Source organism: Numida meleagris, chromosome 1 (assembly GCF_002078875.1).
Source record: "Numida meleagris isolate 19003 breed g44 Domestic line chromosome 1, NumMel1.0, whole genome shotgun sequence".
NCBI lineage: Eukaryota > Metazoa > Chordata > Aves > Galliformes > Numididae > Numida > Numida meleagris.
In genome coordinates this window covers 24,531,402-24,557,041 of record NC_034409.1, presented here as the reverse complement: position 1 = coordinate 24,557,041, position 25,640 = coordinate 24,531,402, and the positions used below count along the sequence as shown (strand labels likewise).

At 39.1% G+C, this 25,640-nt stretch overlaps 1 long non-coding RNA gene across 4 annotated transcripts in view; it reads right to left on the bottom strand.

The window, feature by feature from the left end:
• Positions 1-24,803, bottom strand: part of LOC110392580 — a 60,238-nt gene extending 35,435 nt beyond the window's left edge. For 2 of the 4 annotated variants that reach the window (XR_002434491.1, XR_002434492.1), the window contains exon 1: positions 19,084-24,799. This is a non-coding gene — a long non-coding RNA (uncharacterized LOC110392580). Of the gene's footprint in view, positions 1-4,327; positions 5,200-6,100; positions 8,580-19,083 lie in introns of those variants that run through there. The other 2 variants (XR_002434490.1, XR_002434493.1) reach the window with 2 other exon arrangements.

Below are 25,640 nucleotides of genomic sequence, written 5' to 3'. Positions count from 1 at the left end.
AGGTAAAGCTGGAATTAGGAGCACCAGTTACAAAAGTGAACCATTAAATATCAGGAAATTATATTTTTGTCATTAAAAAATCCTATCATGAGAAATTCTGGAGATTTCTAAGCTTCTGATCTCAGCCCTTCATATTGTTTTGGCTTCCATTCACAAGCAGTGGAAGCTCACTGCCCACCCCTTGGAAACAAAAACATATGTCCCATCAGATATGTAAATTATTAGTAATCATTTCATTTGTTTGTTTGCACATTGTTTGTTTATATTTTTATTTACAATTCAAATTCTGTAACGAAGCTGTTACAGTAAGCTTTCTCAGCAAGCAATGTAAGAAGCATAGTCTATAGCTCTGATAGTGATCTCGTGAGACAGCAACGGAATTTTGGCATTAAATAAGTACAGTCTCTTGACTGGGATCTTGACAGGGATCACAGCTTTTTGCACAGATGTAACTTTGGTTTTGTTTCACCTCTAGTTAGAAATAATCAAAATATATGCAAAAAGTTAAAATTTTAAGTAAAACCGTTGTGTCTTTTTGTTATTTTAGGAACAGATATGTATGTTGTGCTGGGGAGACAGAATGTTGTTAGGCAGCTGGTACAATCAAATGGTCTTGGTGCATCGTTAACAGACAAAATATAACTGATTGGGTTTCTTACAAGCTCCAGAATATGCTGGAAATTGAAAATTTTCTGTTTCTTCTTCTCAGCATCTGGGCTTTGCCCTTAAGATTCTGTGTCACTGAGCATCCTTTGCTAACCAGTGACTTCTGGTCAAACGCAGACTGAAAGGCACAATCTGAGACGCATACTTCATTCCCTGTCATTGGATGAAAATTCTTCTGGGACGACACTTTTTCTTTTAACTGGCGGGATATGTTGCAGTATAGCTCCTTCAACGTGAGCATGTAGAACCATTTTGTGCATTTTTTTTGCTTTACCTGATTAAATATATCCGGGCATGTTTTTAATTTGTAGCAACAAGTGTAATGTGATAAATACTTTCCAAACAATTATTACCTTTCTTCTGAGGAAGTCAGAATTTAGGCCCAGAACAATACATGCCAATCCTTGGAAGGGGAATAAAAAAGAGATAATTTACTCACACACACAAATCTTCAAAGCTCTCTGAAGTGAGAAGGACCCTGAAGTGTGGATGAGGTCAATATATTCTTGTTACTTTTGCTGGCAGTATTAAGCTAAAGGTAACTTTTTTTTCATTTCAAAATTTCTGCAGCTAATAAAAGAATAACTTAATACTCTCTGTTTTGTTATGCTGTTGAAGAGGTCTCTAATGTATTTGGAATGTAAAGTTCCTAAGTGGTAAGTGCAGAATGGATAGACTGAGATATGTGATTCACAATAGACTGAGGGGTATATTCAGGGAAAGGCATTCTTTAAAAAACTGCAGATTTCAGCTTTCACGAGAACATCCAGTTCCATCCTTTAATGCATGTTCGTCTGGAGACCTGGGGAGTCTATAGTTCAGAGACTAAGATAAAATGTGTTCTGTGAAATATGGAGATATATATCCTAATCAGAAATTAAGGAGGAATTATGACTTGAGATAGGAATAAAAATTACAGTTGTTACAATTTTAAGCTGTTGCCTTCATTGATGCTTACTTGTCACATGCTGAAATCTAATAGCTGGATTTTTGAAAAGTTGATTCATAAACTTGTTTGGATGTATCTTGCAGCAAATTGAAAGGGGTTCGTAAGAGAATTGAGGCTAATTAGCAGAGAACTGTGGCTATTTGCTGAGGAGGGAGGGAGAGCTTGTATGCAAATGAAGTAGTGTCACTGTACTTTCTAAGGGAAATATTGGGAATCAGCCACTTCCCAATTACACCTGTTGACTACCAAGCCTTTGAGTCCCAAGAGAGAGCTGGTATCTAGCTAGCTCTAGTCCCATGTTTGCAGTAAAAATAAGATGTCCCATATAAAGAGGCTTCAGAATGAATTCTACACATTGCCAGGGGAGAAAGAGCATTTTATCTCACTACAGTAAAAATATGCTAGTAGTTTAGACAGGCCATGACAAACAAGATATGTTTTCCTCTGACAGAGAAAATGGCTGTAGAAGGTATTAACATTTCCACATGTGGGAAAGAAACCTATGAGGATAAGCCTCTGTTTTGAACAACTGCGGGATCAGTACTCAGGAGGGGGGTAGAAATCTCAGTGAAAACCCCAGAGCCAGTCCTTCCCTATCCACTTTGGAAAGGATTAAGCAGAAATGCATTCACACTTCCCCACTCCATCAGTACTCTCCCATCTCCCATGAATGCAACCTGGTTTTAGACATATGCAGCGTATGTGAAGTGTGCACTGCTGACTGTGTGGATTAGATAATCATCAGTGTATACAGCTTGTTAGCTAAATGACTCAGATAGAAGCCCAGGGTCAACTGATGGTTTTCTTTAGTTTTTGTCAGCAGATTTTTATTGAACACTTAATGGTAGTGTTTACTGGGCATTTTATAAATGATTTTTTTTTTTTGCTTTGAATTTAATCTGGCTTGGACAATATATTATGAATAGCTTAGTGAAATTAAAATATAACAATCCTGTAAGATGAACTACAAATTAGTGTCAGTATTCTGAACAATACTCAGAGAAATCCAAACATTTTGCTCTAGAACATCCAAAAAGTACCATTGGGTTCCTCTACTGAGATGTTTTAGGAGCTGGAACAAGGAAATTATTCTCAAGATAAGCATTATCCATACAACTTTTCTGTTGCACAGAAGTTTCCTGGTAAGAGAACTAGAGCCTTGAGGACTGAGGACAATGTCAGGCAGTGATGCGCTTACAGGGCCTGTAGGGAGAGTGGAATGAGCTACAAGTCTGTTGTACCAACCTTTAGGCACTTTAATGAGGGATGGAGAGTGACAGCATGGATTTGCAGCACCTTACTTTAGTTAACTTTGGGATCCAGTTCTGAATTTTCCTCTGGCTTAGCTGACCATTATCTATTAACTCTAAGAACAACAACAACAAAAAACAGGGAGAAAGTCTCATATTCTAGTGGACATAATTACCAGCTCCACTGGTACCAGTCAAGACTGAGAAGAAAATGAGTGTAATGACTTGAGTGCCATTTTGGTATTAAGCCAATTGGTATTGGCATTAAGGAGCCAAACTGCAGAATTGTTACTGCTTTTCAGTATGAAGTCATGAAGGCTTCCTCTCTTTTTTAAGAGTGGTCCTTCTACATCTGGCTGGAATAGATTGCAAAGGAATACGGGGTGAGATGTCACTGATAGTGTTTCACCAGATAAATAAAGGATGGCAACCTCCAGAGTTGTCAGCCTTATAACTTTCAAAAGCATTTCAATCCCTGAAAAAAATTCCAAGAAAACAGAATTCTTCAGGTTACTGCCAGAAATCTTGCATCATGGTGAAGCTAGTACTAAAATCAGACTCCCTGCTGCCTTCCAGTGTAAAAATAACTCAGTACTTCTGAGTACACTAGAGAAGACAAAGCATCCTAACAGTTTTTTAGAGCTAATGAGGCAATTACTGAAGCTAGAAAAGATGTGTTCCTAAAAGCGTATTTAAAAGATAAGCCGTGGGATGGATGTGTACCTATTCTACATCTTATGTTTCACAAGAACTACTTCTAAAAATTATGTGGACCTAGCTGATATCTGTATAGATTACTCCTCACTCTAATTAATTAGACAGATACATCTTAAACAAACAAATAATGCCATTTAAAATTTATGAATTAAATAATCACAAACATAGTGCATTAAGATTCTATAAGCGGGACTGTATTTCATGAAGTCTGAAAGATGATGACTTTTTCATCATTTCTACCTTCTCATTTACAGAAGTTTTAGTAGAAGTAGCCCCTCCTAAACTGGTTATGTTGGGGAAAACTCTGGAGACTGACTCAAAGGCAACAAGAAGCATCTTTGAAGAATACTGTCAGGAAAGCAGCACTATGAAGTAACTTTGCTTGAAATAATTCCTCTCTCAATAAACCAGAAACAGGAAAAGAGATTAACAGTATTTAGATTGAAATTTGCTGAGGTTACAGAAGAAGGCTGGTAAAGAGCTGGGAATGAAACTTCATTAGTTGTTACACCATCCTTCATTTGTGATTATAAGTTTCTGCTGAGAAATGCCTGCTATAAAATGAATTATGAGTTAATTAGCTTTCAGAAGGCTGACTCATATGGTTCAGAAGCTGTAGCCCACCAATTTGAAATAGAGTTCTTTGACATTGCATATTAATTGTAATAGAGAAAGGAGAAAAAAAAATAACAACAACAACAAAAAAAAAACACCAGAAAAACAGATTCTTCTCTCTTTTTCTGAAAGAATAACCATTTACAAATCAAGACATGTAACTAGTTTCCAAAGCAACAGTAACTAAGAGAAACCAGTCATGTTTTTTTGCTAGCTGTTTGACAATAGGGTTAATACATTTAGGCATGAAATATCCTATCCAAATGCATAGCAGCATTGTCACGATTGAGAATTAAATATTTTGTATTAGAGAGAATTGCAAGAATGTCATTAGCACAAGAAAATGTAAAGAGCATCATGCAAAATACCTCTTGAAACAAATGTTAAAAAAAAAAGATAACATACTTCCCTTTGTAGCAGAAATAAATGGTGAATTGGGGGATCAATTATATATTAATATTGACAGTAATATATTGTTAATGAAGTATAAATGGCTTCTTATTACCTAACTGAGAGATTAGCCAAATGGAAAATGAAAAGCTGCAAGTAGATCTCCCAGGCACTGCCAGTGACAAATAGCTCAAGGGACTGACACACTGCATAAAGACAAACTTTTGCTGAAACTTGACTTGTGTCTTCAGAAAATATCTAAGAATCCATCCACATTTTTACAATTCAGAGCAGAGCACTATGTTCAATCAGCATGGGGGGTTATGCTTTTAACAACTTGATGAAAATATTCCTATTAAAGCCGTCTTTTTGCAGAAAACTAGGGCTTTGTTTAATTTTTTGATGTCTGCTTTTCATGCTCTGTTTAATTTTTCTATGAAATATGAAGACCTGAAAGACAAAACATTTTCTCTGAAACCGCAAAATTGTATGTTTTGAAATGCAAGCAGGTGTCCTCTGAATTTAATTTTCTCTCCATGTCGACCATCTTCTTGGATTCCTCTCCTGAGCTTCTCTCTCCTGATGCAAGGAGACTCCTGTCAACAAGGACTCCTAGGAATTTGGCAAGACATGGATGTTCAGACACAGAATAAATAGAGAAACTGGACTTGAAAGAGAATTAACTATGACTTGTAAAGTATAGATGATGGCAGCAATTCCAAATACATTCAATTTTTAGTCAGATATGCACACAGGTATTGGTTTTTAGCATTTCTGAAAAATGCAATAATTATACTTTACCCAGCTAGTTCATCATTAGTTACAGCTGACCTATGAAGCCACCTAATCACTGGGTGCACAGCTATTAAAATATATATGCTTAACATTGATGATGGAAACTTTTATACAGAATACTTAAAATCACAGAAACTGAAGGGACAGCTTTACTCAAATCACTTCGGAAATTGCAGCAGCTACAGCATCAAACCATATAACCGTGCGATACTCTGCACTTTACCAATCTAACTCCATAGAAAAACACTAGCTGTGTGACTATCCATCAAATAAATGACTCAGTCCTGCAGAATTTAACAAAAAAACAATAGGCTCATCTGTGTTATGTGCTAGCTTTTATGAGCTGCCTGGTCTTGGATGCCATTGTTACCTCACAGGCACTTCAACCGCCATGTGCAGGATTTCATCAGCAAGTGACTAAGGGTGCCTCAGATTTTCATAAGAAGGAGTCACTAGAGTGGGATTCCTCTTTCCTCCTCCTGAATCACACATGATGCCCCATCTGCACCTCTTGCCTGTGTTACACTGATGGCTCAATTGTAACTGGTAGCTGGTTTAGCTCAGGGACCAGAAGCAAGAGAAAAGACAAATGGGACAAAAACCATCTCCACAGCCCACCTTGTCATGAAAGAAACTGTCTGGCTGTTCACCTCTGCTTAAACAGCTCCCCAGAGTATTCTGCCAAGCCCCAGGGAAATCACTTTGATAGGAATGGCACCTCAAGCAAGTTCCTGGGAGTTGCTGTAACCACTTCTGGGCTGTGTGGGTTCTGCTTGGCCTTAAAAGCTCCACCCTGGAGCTTTTCTGAGACCGGAGCTATTCTCACAAGGGACCGTCTTCTCAAGTGGCTTCGTGGCCAACACCGCATAGGAAGCTGATCATCCTGACCTCAGTCACTCAGTGTATGGCAGTGCAGAGCGGAGGGCCGCAGGGCCCAGCTGGGCAGAGGGGGCAGGCAGGGCCTGCACACAGGGACCTGTCAGACATGGAGGTCTAGGGCTTTTGGGCCTCGCACATTAGGCTGGAGATTTAAAGGGTGTTTGTGTAGGAGACAAGCTGGCCCAGTCATGTAGAATGAGATGACAGCTTTAGGATGTTTTGTCAGGACGAAGGCAGGAAAACCTGTGTTGAAACTCAGATTTCCTCCCCAGAGACATCTTCAGTAGAATATGTAAGATTGATCTGATCCAGGAGAATACTCCAGGACCTCGTGCTTGAACTTGCTCTGAGGAGCAAGCTGAGCTGAGGCTCTCTTCCAGGTGTAAGAGCTGGCTCCCCCTTGTCCTGGGTGCTGGAGCAGTCCTGAGGCTCACTTGTGTGAAGACATGGAAAATTTGGGCTCTCAAAAGGCTAAAGAGGTTCAGATTTGGGTCTTTGTCCTTGGCTCTCTTAACAGTCCTATTTTTCCAAGGTTTAATGCTTACCTCTTGCAGTAGGAAATTCCTTCATAACATATCAACTTGCTGCATGTCTAACAAAGTGTGTTTAGAAAATTGTAAAGCAAAGAATACTGTTTTTATAAAAATGCTATCACAATTATGTGTACTTGTGGGACAAAATTAAAGACAAACGATTGAGGGTTTAGGCCACAGTAACTTGGTAATTGAAATGGTATCCACAGCATCCTTTAAACAATAAGCCAGATGCGAGAGATCTTATTCCAAACTCCGATTATTATTTCCTTTGAAGTTTTCTGGAAGCAATGTTTAGTATAAAAATGAGCTTGTAATTTAGGATTTTTCCCACTGTTTGTATACAATTTTCTTTTTTAAAATATAAAGAGAAAAGGAAACAAAGGTTTCATGATAAGAACAAACTGAAATACAAGAACTTCTGCGGGAGACTGAAATAGCAGCAGGATTAAAAGCAGAAAATACACACATCCCACAGGTTCCTTTCTTGCCTCGGAGGCCTCCCATTCAAGTACTGACCAGGACAAATGTAGCTTAGTTTATGATATCTGACAAGCTCAAAGCCTCTCTGACTGTGAGACAGCATTAGGTAATTTTTAAAACATACTTTGAAGCTCTAGGCAACAATAAAACAGTATTAGGAATCAAGTTCAGCTCTTCTACGTTTGCTCAGCAGTTCATCTATATTGCCAATATAGAGGTAAATTTAAATCTGTGTATATGTTGAAGGCATGGACATGTGTATATTAATAAAAGTTGAAGTATTTTATTTAACTATCACAGAATTGGTAAGATGTGCTGTTTATTTTGGAGAATTATTTTTCAGATAATTTCAGAAGGACATATTATATGATACTTCCATTTTCTTATTTTATATAGGTGATGGATAATATATATCATCATTGTTAAGTACTTTTAACAGTTATTTACAGCATGTTAGCTTAAATTAAAGAGAGTTTTCTTAATTTTTAAGGATTTGTGGGAAATTCCAACTATTTGTGGAAGAGAATGGATTTTATGGCTTGTTTCAGCATTGCTAGAGTCAATAATTTCCCATTAACCTCAAAGTCGGCAGGACCAAAGCCCTAAAATCCAACTGGCTAACAGCTGTTATCTTGCCCTCTAGTGGCACCACTGAATAAAACCCACATGACTGCAGTATTTTAAATTTATGAAAAAAATATAAATTGATTCATGTTGAACCTGGAGAAGAAAACAGATATAAAAAAATGCCCAACTATTCTAATTTTTCTAATTTCCTTTAGCATGGCAGGCAAGGTAAGGTTATTACAAAGGGTATTAAAACTTCACAGGAAAGTTTGAAATAGAAGATCAGGCAATTTGGGTAGCTTGGTTTATTTTATTGGTAAACAAAAACCCACATTCTTTCAGTTTCTTCTGAAGCTTCCCATTCAGGGGCTATGATGTCAGACTTTTTGATCACTGGATATCTCCCAGTTTTCTAAGGACTGTGAGCAAATGATTAAAAAAAAACATCATGACTGCAGGAATTTCTGCCTCCAATTTTTGCTGGCATCTCTATGGTTTGTTTATCGGATGCAGATGAAATATGCTAAAATTCAAAACTTCCAGTGGAGTGAAGGTGACACAAGACATCTTGTATGTTCGGGGCCAGATATCTGCCAAAGCAGCTCCAGGAAGGTTGTGCCAAAGCTGATTCATAGCAGAGTACACAGGTGCTGCATTGGTCTCATCTTCTTCATATGGAGCTTCCAAAATATGTCATATACTCTATCACAAAAAATATTTTGGTATTGACTTGTTCTGTGGGTCAAAAAAAAAAAAAAAAGAGAGAAAGACAAGTTGTTGTTCTCAGATTCTGGTCTGGTAAGACATTGAAAATTAAGGGTAAAAACATATAGCAACCTAAGATTTAAATTTCTTTCTTAAGCCTTATCATATTTCTAACTGATTTTACATGGGACTATTGTTACATGCAGAGAGTTGGGGAGCTGATCTAGCAGAAAAGTAAGCCAGCACAAGGAGGGGATTTATTTTTAGCTAGATCAGTTCTCCTGTCCAATTCACCAGGTGAATCCTAACACTGAATCATGAGAAGGAAGAGCTTCCTAGAGAAACTGGACTTTGATCAGCTTTATCTGAAACGGCAGTGACTGAGGAATGTCAGAGATTTGAGGCAGACACAAGGAGAGGGCACAAGAACACTGCTGTACAAGACCTCTGTGTACCTCAGGCAAGTCTTCTGTGTGTTGTACAGATTCATGGAGAAGAATGGCCCAGTCTCAGAGTCAAAACCAGCTACCTCCATGGAATCTTTTACGAATAATTCAGATCTGGAGACAATTCAAGATCTGACCTCGACCAGCTTTTCACCTGTTGTTTTTTTTTTTTCCTTCTTGAGAGGAAACCTGAGGCTCATTAAGTAGTCTAGATTTTTTAAGTAGTTCATGGAAAAAGACTCTGTCAGAGGTACCTCACTGAAACTGTATAAGGAGGAACAGATACTGCTTCTCTGGCAAAGTAAACAACAAAAGACTTGAGGCTCTTTCACTACTAAATGATACAATCAGAACTGCAATATTCATACATAGGAAAATTCATAAAGATAAATCATGCCCTGTGGGGAAACGACATAGTCTCTGACATTAATGACCACCTCCATTGAAAAAGCCTGTTCACAAACACTTCTAAAAGCAATAAAAAGTATAATTTCAATAAGGCATTCTTTTGTAATGTTGCAAGAGAGTTTCTATTTCACACTGCAGAAGTTACCAAATAATGATGAATAGCTTTCTAATTTTCCACTAGGCCTTAGTCTTGAAACCCTTAGCTGGTATTTAATCATATTGACTCTGGCATACACCCTTAAGAGTGTAAGTGCACAGTTTCATACCAGTAAGGACATTTATCATTTCAGTAGGAATTTTCTGTGTCACACTTTCTTTGATTACTCAAAGAAAAAAAAAACAAAAGGGGAAAAACATTACTAGAGATGATCCTAAGCCACAAAATCCTGATGTATAAGTAAAATTGGTTTTAAATACATATTTTGGCTCATTTTGCAGCAGAGATTGTCTGTCTAGGAATTAATAACATGAAGAAATAGAAACCAACATAAATGTATATTGATACACTAACTATAGAGGTTTAGATTTAAGCTCCCCTTGAGTTCTTCATTCTGTGATTATAATGTACCAGAATTGACTGTTTACATCCTTAGTGACTCCATCGGTGATGTTAGCAGTGTGCTGCATACTAAAATTCATACTCTCTTTTTCTGAAAGCAGAATGGTATTTTCTTTTTATATGAAATAAAAATAGTTCTAAGTGCAGGCGATCAGAGTAATTTTTAAAATGATCAGACTTTAGGCACCTAAATCAAGCAGTTGTCTTCCTTACTTCCCTTCTGAGTCTCTTGCTATAGGCCACTTTTTCTGAAGGTTACTTGATTCAAATGCTTCTAACTTGATTCAAACTTTGGAAAAGCCTATTGCTTTATTGGCTACAGGTGAAGCTCAGAGAGATACGCCCCATACTTTAATTTCTCTGATTTCCTTAAAAGTCAGATGAAATAAAGCAGCAATTGCATTTTTAACCTGAAGCTTTATTACAATTATCATTTTAAAGATAGTGCATTAATCTAGAGAGGTGCACTAGGACAGTTCTGGTATTGGAACACCTATTCTGACCTGACCCTACTCAAAAAGTTCCCATTGATGCTAGGGATTTATATGCAGTGCAGACAGGAAAAAAAAAAAAAAAAACCTTCCTCTAAGTGAGAAAATGGGTTAATTAGTTCATTTGTTCAAAAATTATTAAAAACAGTTTACTCCAGAAGATGGGATTCAGATCTGTTCAAAGCATCAGCAAAGCTACTAAACTGATAGATGATTTACTGAATGTGAAACTTAACCACTATATTTCTGTGCATGACTCTGGAATTAAAAGCTTTGACATAATATCTGATCAAACAGATAATATTTTTATAAATTCCAATGAACTTTCTATGTATGTCCTACCTAACTTAACATATGTTCACTTCAGAGCACAAGTTTAAACAGTCCATGCTTTCAGAATCAAAATTTACAAGATGAACACTTTTGAAAGCGTCTAATGATCTATGATATTTCCATTTTTACAGACTGAGCTGAGGATCATTAAATTTTGATCTTTACAGTGCATTAAGCATGCACGCATAAAATGTCTCCATGCTGGCAACTTAAATCACAAACCCCTTTCTAAAACCTTTTTAAAATTTTGTATAGAAACTGCATTTCTGAAATACATTTATATTGGAGACAATGCTGATGTATGAGGTTTATATATATACGTGCATATACCTTCCTTTTTATGTATAAGGAATTTATGTACCTATTATATATTTTTTTAATATATAAATGAGCGATTTCTTCAGATGTGACATAGATGAATTACGAGAAGGTTCAGGTTCACTGTTTCTACGTAGTGGTAGGATATTCAGAACATTTTCAAAGACCCATCCAAATATCCCTCCTGATGTGAAGTTGGGACCAGTAGTATAAACGGAGAAAAACAGTTCCCACTGTTAGCAATGTGGACACTGTCTTGATCACAGATTTCTTTGCTCATACTCTGAAAGCACTTACATGGTGCTAGCGCTAATTATACTAAGAGATAGGAAGCTATCCCACAGTTAAGCACAGACTTGAGATGTGAAATACTCTTGATCAAACTAGCAGACATAACTTTGTATTACTAAAGAAAGAGAGGAGAAAAAGGAATGGGAGCGCTAAGCTTAAAATGGGAGATGCAAAAAGGAGATTTACAACAGGCTATCGTCATACATCATTGACTTCAGGAGGTAGCTTTGTGATGGATGTACTTTCTAAAAGATCTGCAATGAGCTGAATTTCACTGAAAGTGCTTAGCATATTTCCTTTTACATGCATTGGTTGTGCAAGTCTTTCTTGACTCCAGCCTGACCCTGGCAAAGTCCCCGGAGTCAGGTGGAGCTCAGAGCTCCATGGCAAGCTCTGTGGCTCCAAAGGAGAAAGCCTAGGCTAAAAGGCAGTAATAGACTTGCTCAGTCTGAGGTGCAATGCAGAAAGGGCAGCAGTGAGTCTCACATATCCTGGCCTGCAAAGAGGAGACAGATATAACCTTTGGCAAATTGAATTCTTTAGGGACCTTTGTTTCAGTTTTGTGGGCTGTATTTCTATGAGCAGTAGAGGACATTATACAGCACAGAAATAAGGACAAGTGATTACAGTGTGCCAGATCTGTGGAGAGCGGGTGGGAAGTGTTCATCTGCATATGCTATAACAGTTCATTAAATGCAGTAAACTGCCTGCAAAATTTACACAGTGGAAAGAGGGCATTTCATTTTTTCCTCCTTGATTGACGGAGACAAAGAATGTTGTATGTATCTCATCAGTCATAACCTTAAAAGGATTCTGTTCACTACAGGGGAAGTACCTGGTATCACTTCTGTGGGGCTAGGATTTAGCCTTGTGCTCATCACCTGCCCCAGTCCTCTTAATATTGGAGATCAATAAAATGTATTCCTAGACATGGAAAACATTTCCTCCAATATTTTATGCAGCAGATCTTAGTCACTACATTGGCTCTACATATGTTAAACTTTTGCAGAATAATTTAATTGCAAGAGAAAATATCAGAACAGACACCTTCCATGTGATTGTGAAAGGAATGTTTTAATTCAATTGTCAAAATGCAAGATTTCATTATAAAGCTATATCATAAAATAAAGCTTTGCCATCTAACTTGGGAGATTCTAGGTCACCTGTCCTTTAACATTTAAACTATGTCAGAAAATGGACAGATATTTCTATTTCCACTAGAAGTTACTTCTCCAAAAAGGTTGTTAAGAAATTTGCTTTCTCTTGCATGTACATACAGTATATAATTATTTTAAAACAGAAATAATTCTAGAGCCTTTGCACATCCCCTTTTGACAGTAGTCATCTTGGATTTTAGTAGCAATTACTCAGATTGAAAGGGATGTGTTATTGTAATTGACTCCTATTTATATGCCCCAAAATATCATTTGGTGTGGGTGGCGGAGGAACCTCCACCAACATGCTGATTTGTTCCGTTACTACATGTTCTTTGAGATTATCAACAGCGTGAAAAAAAAAGAAAGAACCTGCCATATGTCTATACTCAGTCATTCTCCTTTTGGTTGAATGTACGATGCCCACTTTACGGAGCTCTGGCTTTTACACTCTCAAATTGTGCTGAATGGAGACTGAGCACTCAGGTAAATCCAATGATCTGAGGTCAAGGGGGGCAATTACGACCATACATCTGATCTTCTGCACCATATACAGTTCTATCTAAGCCAAATCAGTTCCTTGTTGAAACAGGCTACGTACGCATTTTAGGAAGATGTCCACCATTTCAGTCAGCTGCAGAAAGCCTGAGAGGATGGGGCAGACTATCAACTGCTTTCCTAAAAATAAAATGTAGCTATGCAATCTTATCGATAGAAAATAGCACTTTGGGAGAAAGTTGAGATGAATCAAAATTTAGGCAGCCATTAGGAATATATCCTTATATATAGTGAGAAATTGCTGGAAAATTCATGTCCTCCATACGTCTGCTTCTCTCCCCTCTCCTGCATTCACATGAAGATGTAAGCTTTCCTATAAAGGAAATAATGAGTACTAGGATAGTGTGTCACATCAACTTGTGTGGCATGTCAGCTGAGGCCAACTGACACCCAGCAGCCAGCTTGGCTGCCTGTAGAAATAATTTTGGTCAATTTACCAAGTTCCTGGGGAGAAGAATCCCTACAGTCAGGGTGAATACCTCTTCTGGTCAGACATATTATATCAAAGCACAAATAGAAATGTCACAGCTATCAACAACTACAGGATATGTCACATTAATTCTGTTTCCTACCAAATAAGAAAAGCCATAGCCAGGTAAGATTTGATCAGGTCTTAAGCACTGCCACAGTGGGAAATCCAGGTTCTGGCACTATTTCCCCAGTTCTGGTGCCATTCTTCAACTACATTAGGTTTTCTTTTCCACTGTTTTTCCTCTCTTTCTTTGTAACCCACCAATCACTACATGTTATGAAATCAGGTTCTTCTATCAATTTCAGACTTTATCATAGTGCTGCAGTTACTTTGCATTCTCTGCTGCTCACTGGGGCCAGAACCATCTCACCCTAGTTTACACTGCCACTAGACTATTCCAAGGCAAGCAGTATTCTTGGTTACAGCATCAGCTTCTCTTTGTTCTTCTCTTCACAAACATCATTAGCCTTCCCTATTACCTGAATAACAACGCCTACCCCTGCTCTCATAAAGTACTTTCATAACTCACAAAATGTGGCAAATATTTCATGAATCTCCACCTACAGCAAGAGACACACAGGCCACAGGCTACATCTTGTTTTGGGCCATGCTCTAAGAGAACAGTGGCTGCTCTTTAATTGTGGAAAGCTTTCCTTGAATTGTCTCCTTGCTTAGTGTATCTGGCAGGTACAATACAGCTTATACCAGCTCCACAAGCAGCGCTTCCTCCCTGCTGCCTACAGCAGAGTAGCTCCCCAGGTAATGACCTGGGGGCAGCCAGGAGTAGGGGAAGAGATCGGTGGTTCCTCTTGGGGAGCATGTAAAGCAGAGAAGCGGGGCCCCAAGGACAGACAATGACACCTGAATTACAGGGAACTTGTGGGAGGAGGCCTGCCGGTGTAAAATACTAGTCAGGCAGTGATAGGCACAAGGAGGTGAAAGCTGGATACAAGAAGGGAAAAGTTAGACCTTTCATACTTCAATTGGCTGGAGTGGGAGGAGTTTTTGAGAGGAAGATGGAAAGGAATTGTTCTGACAGACAGGCAGAAAACAGAGAATGTAGGTTTGGTGCAGGTCAAAATATATGTCAGTCTAAATTATTACAGTAAGTAGTGGCAAGCTCAGTGTAATGAAACCGGGGACTGATTGTTCTTACACATTACTCTGTGTAACAGCCACAGCATAAAACTTTGACACACCTGAGCTTTAATCTTGGCTTAAATATTGACTCAATCTATTGCCTCGGGCAAGAAATTGGTTAGACTGGATTAATTATGTCTATCTACCTCTTTCAAAGGGCTGCTTTGAGGATTCATTAGTCATTGTTAGTACATTTCTTTGCAGATGCAAATGCAGAACTGTATAATTAAATGAAATAATTACACATAAGGTTACGTGGCTTTGATCTTTTCCTAAAATACATAAATTAATAGCGTAACATCTACTTCTATTTTATTTTTAGGGATAATCATAGTCCTGGATAAGGAATTAACAGTGCCTTTAAAATGTGCCTACACAGTGACTGTATCAATGAAGTCCATCAAATAAAGACTAAAGCAATAGAAATTAGGTTTAGATATCAAGTTTCCTGTTGACATTCAAAGACTTGGTGAATCTGAGTACTGACAAACATTATACCTATGGCAGCCAACAGTTTTTGGTGACAGTAATGAAAGCCTTAACATAAATCATGGCAAGTTGCAGTGGAAAGTTTTTAGACTTGTTATTAGAGATTTTGTATTTTCTTTAATGAAATTTTATTAAATGTTCCTGAAAGGACACAACAGCTCCACCACCACACAGTCTGCTTCTTTGTAGCTGTCACTTAGCATTTATGTAACAAAAAAAATAAAGTTTTATTTTAAACCGATTGTTCCAAGCAGCTTTTGTGTACTCATTTATTGAACATGGTGGGGAGGGGGAAATGCAAGGGAGTGTTAGATTCCTTTAGGGCCCAATCATCACAACAACTTTTTCACAACTCCTAACACTCATACTACCCCTGGTGGGACCCATGTGCTGGCAGGAAACGGTGCCTAGAGCCTTATTTCTCACTTAAAGTTTCTGAATAGAAACAAAGGTTGGCAAAATGGCTGAACAGAATATGACTATGTAAATATTTACCTACCTTTAGATGCCATTCAGAAAGATTCCTATATTCTATTAAACTGTCGAGCCAGTGCCTTTACTGGGGAGCTCACAGTGCTGTCCTTAAGCCAATTCACCATATCCTGCAAAAGCAACCCTAAAGACCTCAACCAGGAGATGCATGCTTCCTCCCTCCTTTATCATTCGCTTGTCATTGCTTGGGTTCTTTCCTCTATAGCTTCTTTTGCTTCATCCTTCTTATCTTCACTCTAACCCCTGCTCATCCTCTCTTAAGAAAATTATTAATTCATAATACATTCTGGAGGTGATGTCAATTCTCATTCCCCCAGTGATTTCACCACCACAGAAAAGGTCTGTGCCCCTGTTGCCATCTGCAGGCATGCCTCTCCAGACCGCAAGCAGCGCCTGTTAATGAGGCCACCCCAGACTCAACTACATGTTAAAAATATCAGCTCACCTTAAGACAAAACGTTCTCTCTCACTTAGTAAGGGACAGCTCAGATCTCATCAGGAAGACTTTCTGTATACTGAAAGTGGCATTACATGTAAGTGTATAGATATGCCTATATACTTTACCACACCTTACACAAATATACCTATGCATTACAGGCTTTTACGTGAGATTTGGCATGGCAGCAATTAATCATGTGGAAGTGGTAAGGTTTGGTGCGACATAGCTTGAAGGGACACTGAGATCGACTTATTGTTTGCAAGCCACATATTTCATAAAACTCTGCTTTCATCCTACAACTCTTTATGAAGGGGTTTTTCCTCAGGAGCATGGTGAAGAAACCAGTCACTACCCCCTCTCATCATCCAGACTGTTTAGTTACAGTTCACGTGCTCATTTTCCAAACCCAATGACAAACCCATAGACAATCTCAGTTCAGAGATTTCACAGTCAGACAACCACAGCAAAAGAACTAGATGCAGAAAAGGTCTGTTTTATAGAACAGATATACAAGAGGGATGCTGAGTATTCCAAACACAAAGTGTCTGGTTTTCCATCTTTTTGTGAGCTTAGAGTGAGAAAAAAAACATAGAAAGCCAGCAGATGAAAATTCCCTGTTATTTGTACGTTATGTGCAATCTCTGCAACTTACTCTCTATACCTTCACTACAAATGCAGAACACCAAAGCATGTCTTTGTAGTGGCTGAGAAGAATAGATAGCTAAACTGAAACACTGATTTCACAGAATCAGAATCAGGCCTACGCTGCATCGATGCAAACTGCCAAGAAAAACACAAAGAACTGGCTTTAGCTGAGTCCAGGAATTGCGCTCCACTTGATCCCTCCAGTAGCCAGTCCCAGGTCCTCTTTTCCCCAGGTGCTTCCTGCATGGACAAATACAGAAGTGCATTCTACAGTAACTTGTGCGTAAACCTCAAATGCTCTTCCCCTGCCATCTATGATTGTGTCCCATAATCCTAGACAGCAATCCCTCTCAGTCTATGAGTTGCTATAGGGACCCACTCCCATTTTGTGGGTACCACTGTGTTACACAGCAGACTCTGGATCCTGATAAAATTCAGGAGGAAATTGAAGCCTCTGCCTCTTGCAGATTCCTCTGTCAGGATAGAGTCAGCTTGCCAGCCAAGCTGCTGCATCAGTATTCTCAGTTGCTCTATGGATCTTGCATTACAGTACTTGCTTCAATCTGACATATTGTAATAGATAGTTCTGCAATCCTTGCTAACAAAGCTGGGGGGGGAAAAAAGGTAAAGAACTGCATGAGGAAAACAAAAATACAGGATCTGATACAATACATCAGGGTTCTACTCCACCCATCTCCTAAATCCAATGCACTAGCATTGTTCAAACGCATTAACTGGCATAACCTTGTTGCCAGCTTCCTTCACGCTCTTTTTATTTCTGTGTTCAAATATTTGTCTTTGGAATCCTTGTGTTACACAGAGGCCCCTTGCTGGACAACGTCTAAACCCAGAGCAGCAATTGTACCCTTCTGAACTCAGGCTTTCTTCAGCTGGAACATTACAGATTAATCACCAATTTAGCACAACAATGCTTTAAACTGAAAAAATAGACCTGCTGCCGAAAACCTGGCATTATACTTGGCATTGTGTGTTACAATATATACAAACATGGTCCCTGGATGTACAGTTTCTAAAGCTAGGCATTTTTCTGGAAAGATTTTATTCCCGAGATGTAAGTGATGCATGTTTCAAGAGTTTATCCTACCTTTCAGCTAGGCATGTATACCCCAAACATAAACCCTCCTGTAAAAATAATTCAAGAGTATTGCAACAGAAAAAAGAAAGTCTGTATTCAAGTCTCAAAGCAAGTTTTCTTCCAGTGACCAGAGATAAGTTACCAGCTTGGCCTTCTCTGGGAAAAGACAATTAGGTGTCCCTCACCAAATACATTTTCAGAGTACAAACATGTCATGCTTACATTTCAAGATTTTCAGAAAGTCTTGAAATGCATTTAAAAAACAGCCACCAGGCTAAATCTTTGAAAGGCTTTTTAAAAAAAAAAAAAAAATCAAAGGCAATGTAATGCTTGTCATACTGAGTGCATTTTGGGTATTAACAATATCACGAAGTTTTATAAAAAGGTCTCCATTATTTACAATAGTACTGACTCAAGTGGTACTGATCATTTCATCTCAGTAAGCACAGCTCTTAGGTTGAAACTGGGGACTAATATTATATAGCAGCTACAAAAGAAACAGACAAACCTGTATATATGTAAAAGCTTTCCAATTTAATATTATGCTTGCATTTCTAACACAATGATAATGCTCCTCAAGTAGAGACCAGAAATCAGATTCAAATCACCATAGATTTGTACTGAAAATAATGAACACTGGGTATATTCTTTGAAAACAGTCATAACACCCTCTTGCCAAAAACCAGCAACACTTTATTATTTCCTCTGTAACACAGCCCCTTTTCCATGTGCAGAACAGATCACCTCCTGTTTAAATACCACAATCGTGACTACAAAATACTGGAGTCAGCCAATACTGAAAACACTTAAGTGCTGTATATATTCATAATAAAGAACAAAAGTATGAAATCATTTGCGAAAACAGATTGTGCTCATTAGCTTCAGGGCAGCAGAGACTTGCACAATGAAAGTCTTATCTTGATCTTGTGCTGCAGTTTGTGGTGGCCTGTTTTGCACAGGAGACAGCTAACTTCCACGCCTGCCTCATCACTTATCTGGCATAAGAGAAAACAGACCACTTTCTAAAAGATATATCAACACCCTGATATATCATGTCAGATTCAACAAGAACAGCAATGAGTACTCTTTCCATTCTAATGATCTTGTTTCAGGTGCATTTAATTCTATTTCTTTTTTCATTTTATTGAATAAAAAATAAAATAAAAAGACAAGCACGTGAGGCAGATGATAACAGTGCTTTACCTCATGCGTGGTGGTGTACTGAGGTCTGCATCCCACTCCTGAACTCCTCAGAGGCTAAAAGAGAATGAAATGAACGCGGGTATCAGAGTAACTGGAGTCTCTGGGAAGTGGAAGAGGCCAGATAGGAAATGTCCATACATGTCCATCATCACACAAAGATATACGGCAAAGTGGAACCAGGGCAACCTTCCACAAGCATCAAAAGTGCACTGTAAAATAAACTTGAGAAATTGCATACAGTCCAGAAATCTGAATTTGGTCTCTGCTGGTGGTACACAGTGGCCTTAGCAAACCAATTTGCTTTGCTTCCTGCCTGTAGTGAGCATCTCCTTCATGCAGCACTGTGTCTTGGCTACTCACTATGTGAATTCCTTGCAGCCAAGACTTTTCGTCTTTCCTTGCATGCATCAGTACAGAGTTCAGCATAACGAGGCCCTGATACTGACTGAAGTCTTTCGGTGTTATTTATAATACCAATGTTTAAAAGTTAGCTAATTTCTTTTTGCAGTTCCACCACTGACTTTACTGAAATTGCAGAATTTCTTCTAATGTCTATGTGATTCAACTTATAGATTTAGTAATTGATTGGAGTATTACTTACCAATCATTCTGAGATATGGTAATACTTCAGATGTACAGAACACTTTTAGTCCCTGCAGTAAGTGAAGCATGTAAGTCCAGAGCAACATTAGCAGTAGTAGCATTTCTAGCATTAGTTCAATAAAATATTAACAAGTCAGGATTGTATCTGGAAATTTGATGCCTTCAGGATGCTTTCAATATTCAATGACATACATACTTTTGCCAATGACTATAAAGGGAAGGAGCGCTTACGAATGACATTTCACTCACTCTTCTTGCTATTCAATTAGATGTGGCTGATACATTAAGTGGTTTTCAGTAAGAACATCAGGGACCAGCAGGAATAGCTTTCAACAGCATTAATCAATAATGCAATAGCACAGTGGTTGATAATGAAAAGGCAGCAGTTACCAACGGATAGCACTGTGCTCTCTGCGACACAGCTCTTCTCTGAGGTGCAACGCTGGCAAGTGGTGGTATCTCTTCCACACCCCAGCTAGTTACACATGCACTCTAACACAAGGACATGTCCAAAGGCCTTTTACGCTTTTCCTCACCACTTCTCAAGCACTTTTAACTTGCAAAACTAACTCGAACATTCAGACATCAGACATACTCACCCAAGTACCCCAGAAATTTCAGAGCCATACATCACTCCAGTGTGGCAATTAGGCCTTGAACACATGATCACAGTAGTCCAAGGAGAAGAATTCTATCAGAGCCTAAAAGGAAAAGAACCCAACAACTGCAAACACAAGGCAATTTCTTGCTGTAAAGCAAATCTGCTTCAAACAAAAAGCTTTACCTGTGTAAAGCCCCTTCAGACAAGGGATACATCTTATCGTGTCCCAGAGCCCAGAGTTGTTTGTATGCATGTGTGTTTGTTTTCAAAAATGCCTTCTTCTGCCAGCCATTCTTACCCCAGCACTCTCTGCAGCTGCAATCCTCCCTCTCCTCCAGATCTCCTTGTGCTGGCTCTGCAGCCCAGGTCCCAGGATAAAGAGTGTGCAGGAACCTTATTCTCATCAAAAAGCCCCAAACTATGCCCAACACTGACTCCAGCTGACTGGCCTCAATATCTGAACACTAAGCTAAAAAAAGACTCAAAATATTGATGCTAGCAGAAACACTAAGTATTGGATGTGAAGAGAATACCTGAAAGTACCACGTGAAAGTGCTAGCACGTACCCCAGTAGTGAACAAAGATGCCAGCTGCCATTACCAAGGAGATTTTGGGGGTTGTATGAGAAAATATCCAGCTGGAGCAGTAGCTCACAAAGTCCTAAGCTAGAAATAATGACAAAACAGACAGCCCTCTTCAAGGCTGTGAAGAAAGCACAGCATCTGCCATCCTCATGTGCCACATCTTTTCACTGCTGTTGGTGCAATTGGTTGCTTGTGTTCAAGTTTTGCCTTTTAGAGCACAGTCTAATGCTAGAAGAAAAATAGCTTCCTCCACGCCCTTTGTTCTTATGTCTTTTATTAGACAAAACACAGTTCAGTGCCTGTTAAAGGAACGCCAGCTTCTCCTATTTATCCTCCTCTTCTGTTGATCATTTTTCATTTACATGTTTCTAACAAGAAGGATTTCAGCACCTGTTCTGTGCAACATCAAATTCACAGTATGTTCTTTCTCCACTTCCATAACTGCTTTAAAGGTCCTGGTGCCAGAAGGTTGCTCTGCGGTACAGCAAATAACCTTACTTCACAAAATAATGATGCCATCTAAGTTACAAAGCAGAATTATACTGAATTTTTGGTCCCATTTACATTACATCTGGCAGCAGGCAGCGTGTAAGGCACCTCTGAACAGAGCCCTTTGACCACGAGCTATTCCTTTTACACTATCTCCATGTTGCACAGAACAAATGACACAAGAAGTAGAATGGGGTCAAACAGGCATCAGTTCAGGGAGCGTTAAGATAAAGAACCTTAAATTTAAAACTGGAAGATCTAGTAATCTTAACAGAGGCTAAGGATTAAGATCAATGCTTTCACAAGAAGATGAATTATACTTTGAGAAGGAGGGAATCTATCAGAATGAAAAGCCTGCTTCATGAGAGCAATTTTGTAAACGCAATTTCAGCTATGACTGTAAAAATGATGAACCTGACACGCTGGTAAATGTCAGTTACTTGAGGCTTATTACTCATTTTATGTACAATAGCATTGTCTTAGTACTCTGCTTAGAGCAGATGAAAACAACAGTCTACTTGCTCTATAATTCTGTAGCTGTAGGTAGATGACCTATTAGGAATTACATTTTTTTCTACCAATAGTTCACAACATCCCCTGAAATTACCACCTAAATGGAAAATCGTACCGCATTTCTACAAATTTTTTTTTTAAACCTGCAGAAACTGAAAACAAGGAAAGCATAAGAATTTGTTTTCTTGCAAACAGAAACATGCACTATTATTTTTTATGCCAGCATATTAAGTGGGAATGCTGTAAAGTCATTAAGACTTGTATCATATTTAGTGTGTTAGCAAAAACTGCTGGAAAAATACACACTTTCTAATATAAAGGCACTCTGAGTAAAATTAGGTCTTTTCATAGTGTTTCCTATGAGAGCAGCAGTTGCTATCATAACAAACAAAATTTATATCAGGTGCTTGCTAACTGTTGATAAATAAAAAGCACTTTGGGACTGCTCATGTGACAGGTTTGCTTCTGATGCATTGTAACTTATATTCAGTGTCTACTGGCAATTTTCAGGCTGCGATCCTTTTATAATATTTTCCAGTTGTCTTGTTGCAAAAAGCAGTCATTTGATATAATAGTATACTACATGAAGCATGTCTCACTTAGATCACAGCTAGTCATGCATGAGGTGAGCAAGATCTTTCCAGTTTTCCCCAGCCAGCAGCTATCATCTGTGTCCTTGCACTGCTGATATTGTATCTCTGCTGTTCCTACACACACAGGAGCAAAGCCAAGGTGAAGGGATGTCTCTGTTTATCCTGAAGACACAAGTGGGCATCAGTCATGTTTAGTCAGCTTGGGTGTGTATAAACTAAAGAAGAACTATAGGGTTAGGCCAGGGACATTCTGGGAATGTAGATAAAAATCAGAGAGGTTTAAATCTTTGAGTCCCAGAAAGTATGAGTAAGGCTGTCAGAAGGATTAAGTAATGAAATGCATGAGACCTGGGGATGCTTAGTTTTCTTCTGCAGTATGTGCCATCTGCTTCCTCTTCTCCAGTACGTACCACTCCATTATTTCCAGCCTCACGTGCTATTTTTTCTGGATGCAATTATTGCTGACAGGCCGACAGATGTTGCCAGTTTGTGAGGATTTGTTACAAGAAATTTCTTAAATCTCCTGTTCTCGCAGACCAAGCACTACATTAGAGGTTCAGCTTTCAAGGAAGCCTGAAGAGTAGGTGCCGCACCGTTCTCCACCAGATCTGACAAGGTTTGAGCTTGGCACAGTGGTACTGGATGGGCCCTTCCTCCCCTGAGAACTCCACAAAGCCATTCCAGCCTTTAGCATGGCTGGGTCTATAAAACATACCTATTTCTTGATAGGTAAGGAAAGCAAAGCCATAAGAAGCTGATGTGTTTGGGGAAATGGAAAACAGATAAACAATACACAGAGGCAGCAGCAACAGATCATCCACTCATCTGTTCCGCCAGATATCTAGCCAGCTCGAGGCTAGATAACAAGTTTACACACAGTAACTGCTTGCAAATACACCCTACAACTACTTTCCTTCCTGCCCTGGCAGAATATGAGGAAGCAGGAAAGTAAGCAGAGACACTCCAGGGCATGATTAGTTGGTTATATTTTGTGTAGAAAGCATAAAACACAGCAATCACTTGCCACAGAAACCTTGAAGCATGGAGAATCAACTGCAGAAAAAAAGTGGTTTTAATTACAGGAGTAAATGTTATTATCAGGCAAGATGCTAGACAAGAGAAAGGGAAAGCCTTGCTACAAAGGTATTTTGTTTCTTCAATTATTTGAGAGCATAATGGCCATTACGCTGATATTAAGCTACTTGCTATGTCCTAATTGGCAGTCTGCAGCAAGTGAGCAGAACAAAAAGGCAAAGGGAGGATGTTCCTCATCCTAACACCAATGTCATGTTGGCAGCTATGGCCAACAGGATTAAAACCTGCATGACTTAACGTAAGTGCTGATCTGTGAAATCCCTGTGTCTGAGCTAGTCACCTAGGTTCCTTTCATAGCCACCAGACAGAAAAGGAGATCTCCAGTGGAAAATGCACCTCATCCTATGGTAGAAAACAAATTATTTCTCTCTGTAAAGAAGATTGGGGTGACACACTAAGACATACCGCATTTGTACACCTAAAATCGAGACTCAAAGGATCTTGACCAATGAAAAAAAAAAACAGATGGTCAAGGCTGCTTATTCACTGCATCTTAAAGCCACTGGATTTCTGTTCTGAAAGAGAGCTTGTAAAACAATCAGAGGCTATGACTTCCCTCTGCTGGGCAAGTACTTTAACCACAGTTTCAGACTCTCAGTGGCCTCGTGCTAGCAAAGTGAATTACATGTCCTCTGTGGCACAGCTTCAGCCAAAGAGCAAATTATGGCCCAGGTTATAACATAACATCAAAACTTGCTACTAGGATAGATAGGGAACCTCTGATTTCTTTATAAAGATGATGGGCTCAGATCAGAGCTTTCCACTTCCATAGAGAGAATTATTACGCAGGAGAACAATGCTAAGCCATGCTTTCAAGCAGAAGGCTGAACCTAGATAAGAACTTGGAGAAGACAGATACAGCTGCTTATCTTCAGGAAAAATTTGACAAGAGCCTGGGCAGGTGAAGTCAGGAATTCTGTTTCCAGAGTTGCTTTATACCAAGCATGCCAGCTGTTGTTAAGCATCTAATTTAGTAAAGCATGGAACCTAGCTCCAGGAACCCACACCTAAACCTTGTTCTTTGGCTCTGTAATGCTACAATAGGATGGAAGGTACCATGATAACAGCAGGGTGACAAAGACTTTGGCTACAGCAAACAAGAACAAGCCCAAATGCAACAGGCACAAAAATGATAGAAAAGAGCTACTTATTTTTGAAAGGTCTCAGGTAAGCAGGGATCTCCAGCAAGAAATGCCCTTGCCTCCACTGCCAGCCCTTAAATGAGGTCTGGGAAGAGATGGATCCTGGCTCCACCCCTTCTAGTTACTCAGGTGCATTGCGTGCACCTGAGCTCCCCTGGGTTGGCCCTGCCTTCCCATCAGGTGCTCAATCACCACTTCACACTGTGACTTAGCATTTCCGCTACAGGCTCCTAGAAATTCTTCATAAAATAAGAAAAAGAAACTGCCTCAATATTTCAGGGATACTGTTAAAATAAACAGGTATGTCAGAGATTCATTTCAGGGATACTGTTAAAATAAACAGGTATGTCAGAGATTCTTAGGGGATCAAACATTGAGGCAACGTGGCTTTGCAAGTATTTAAGATTTTATCCTACCTCCTTTTACCCTAATGAGCTCATATTTCTTGCCTTCAAAAATGAATATCTTTATACAGAGAAGAAGGAAAAATATGAAAAGGAAAATGTCAAAAAAAAAAAAACGAAAAAAAAAAAAACAACCAACCAACGATGGAACATATAATAATTACCTTCTAGTCCCAATATAAGGTTTAATGAATTATAGAATGGCTTAGGCTGGAACAGACCTTAAAGCCCATTTCCAACCCCCTGCTGTGGGCAGGCTGCCACCCACCAGCTCAGGCTGCCCAGGGCCCATCCAATCTGGCCTTGAATGCCTCCGGGGATGGGGCATCCACAGTTTTTCTGGGCAGCCTGTGCCACTGCCTCACCACCCCAAGTACAGAATTTCAGCCTAACATCTAACCTACATCTCCCCTCCTGTAGTTTAAAGCCATTCCCCCTTGTCCTATCACTATAAGACCATGTCAAAAGTTGGTCCCCCTCCGGCTTATAAGCTCCTCCCAAGCACTGGATGGCCGCAGTGAGGTCTCTGTGAC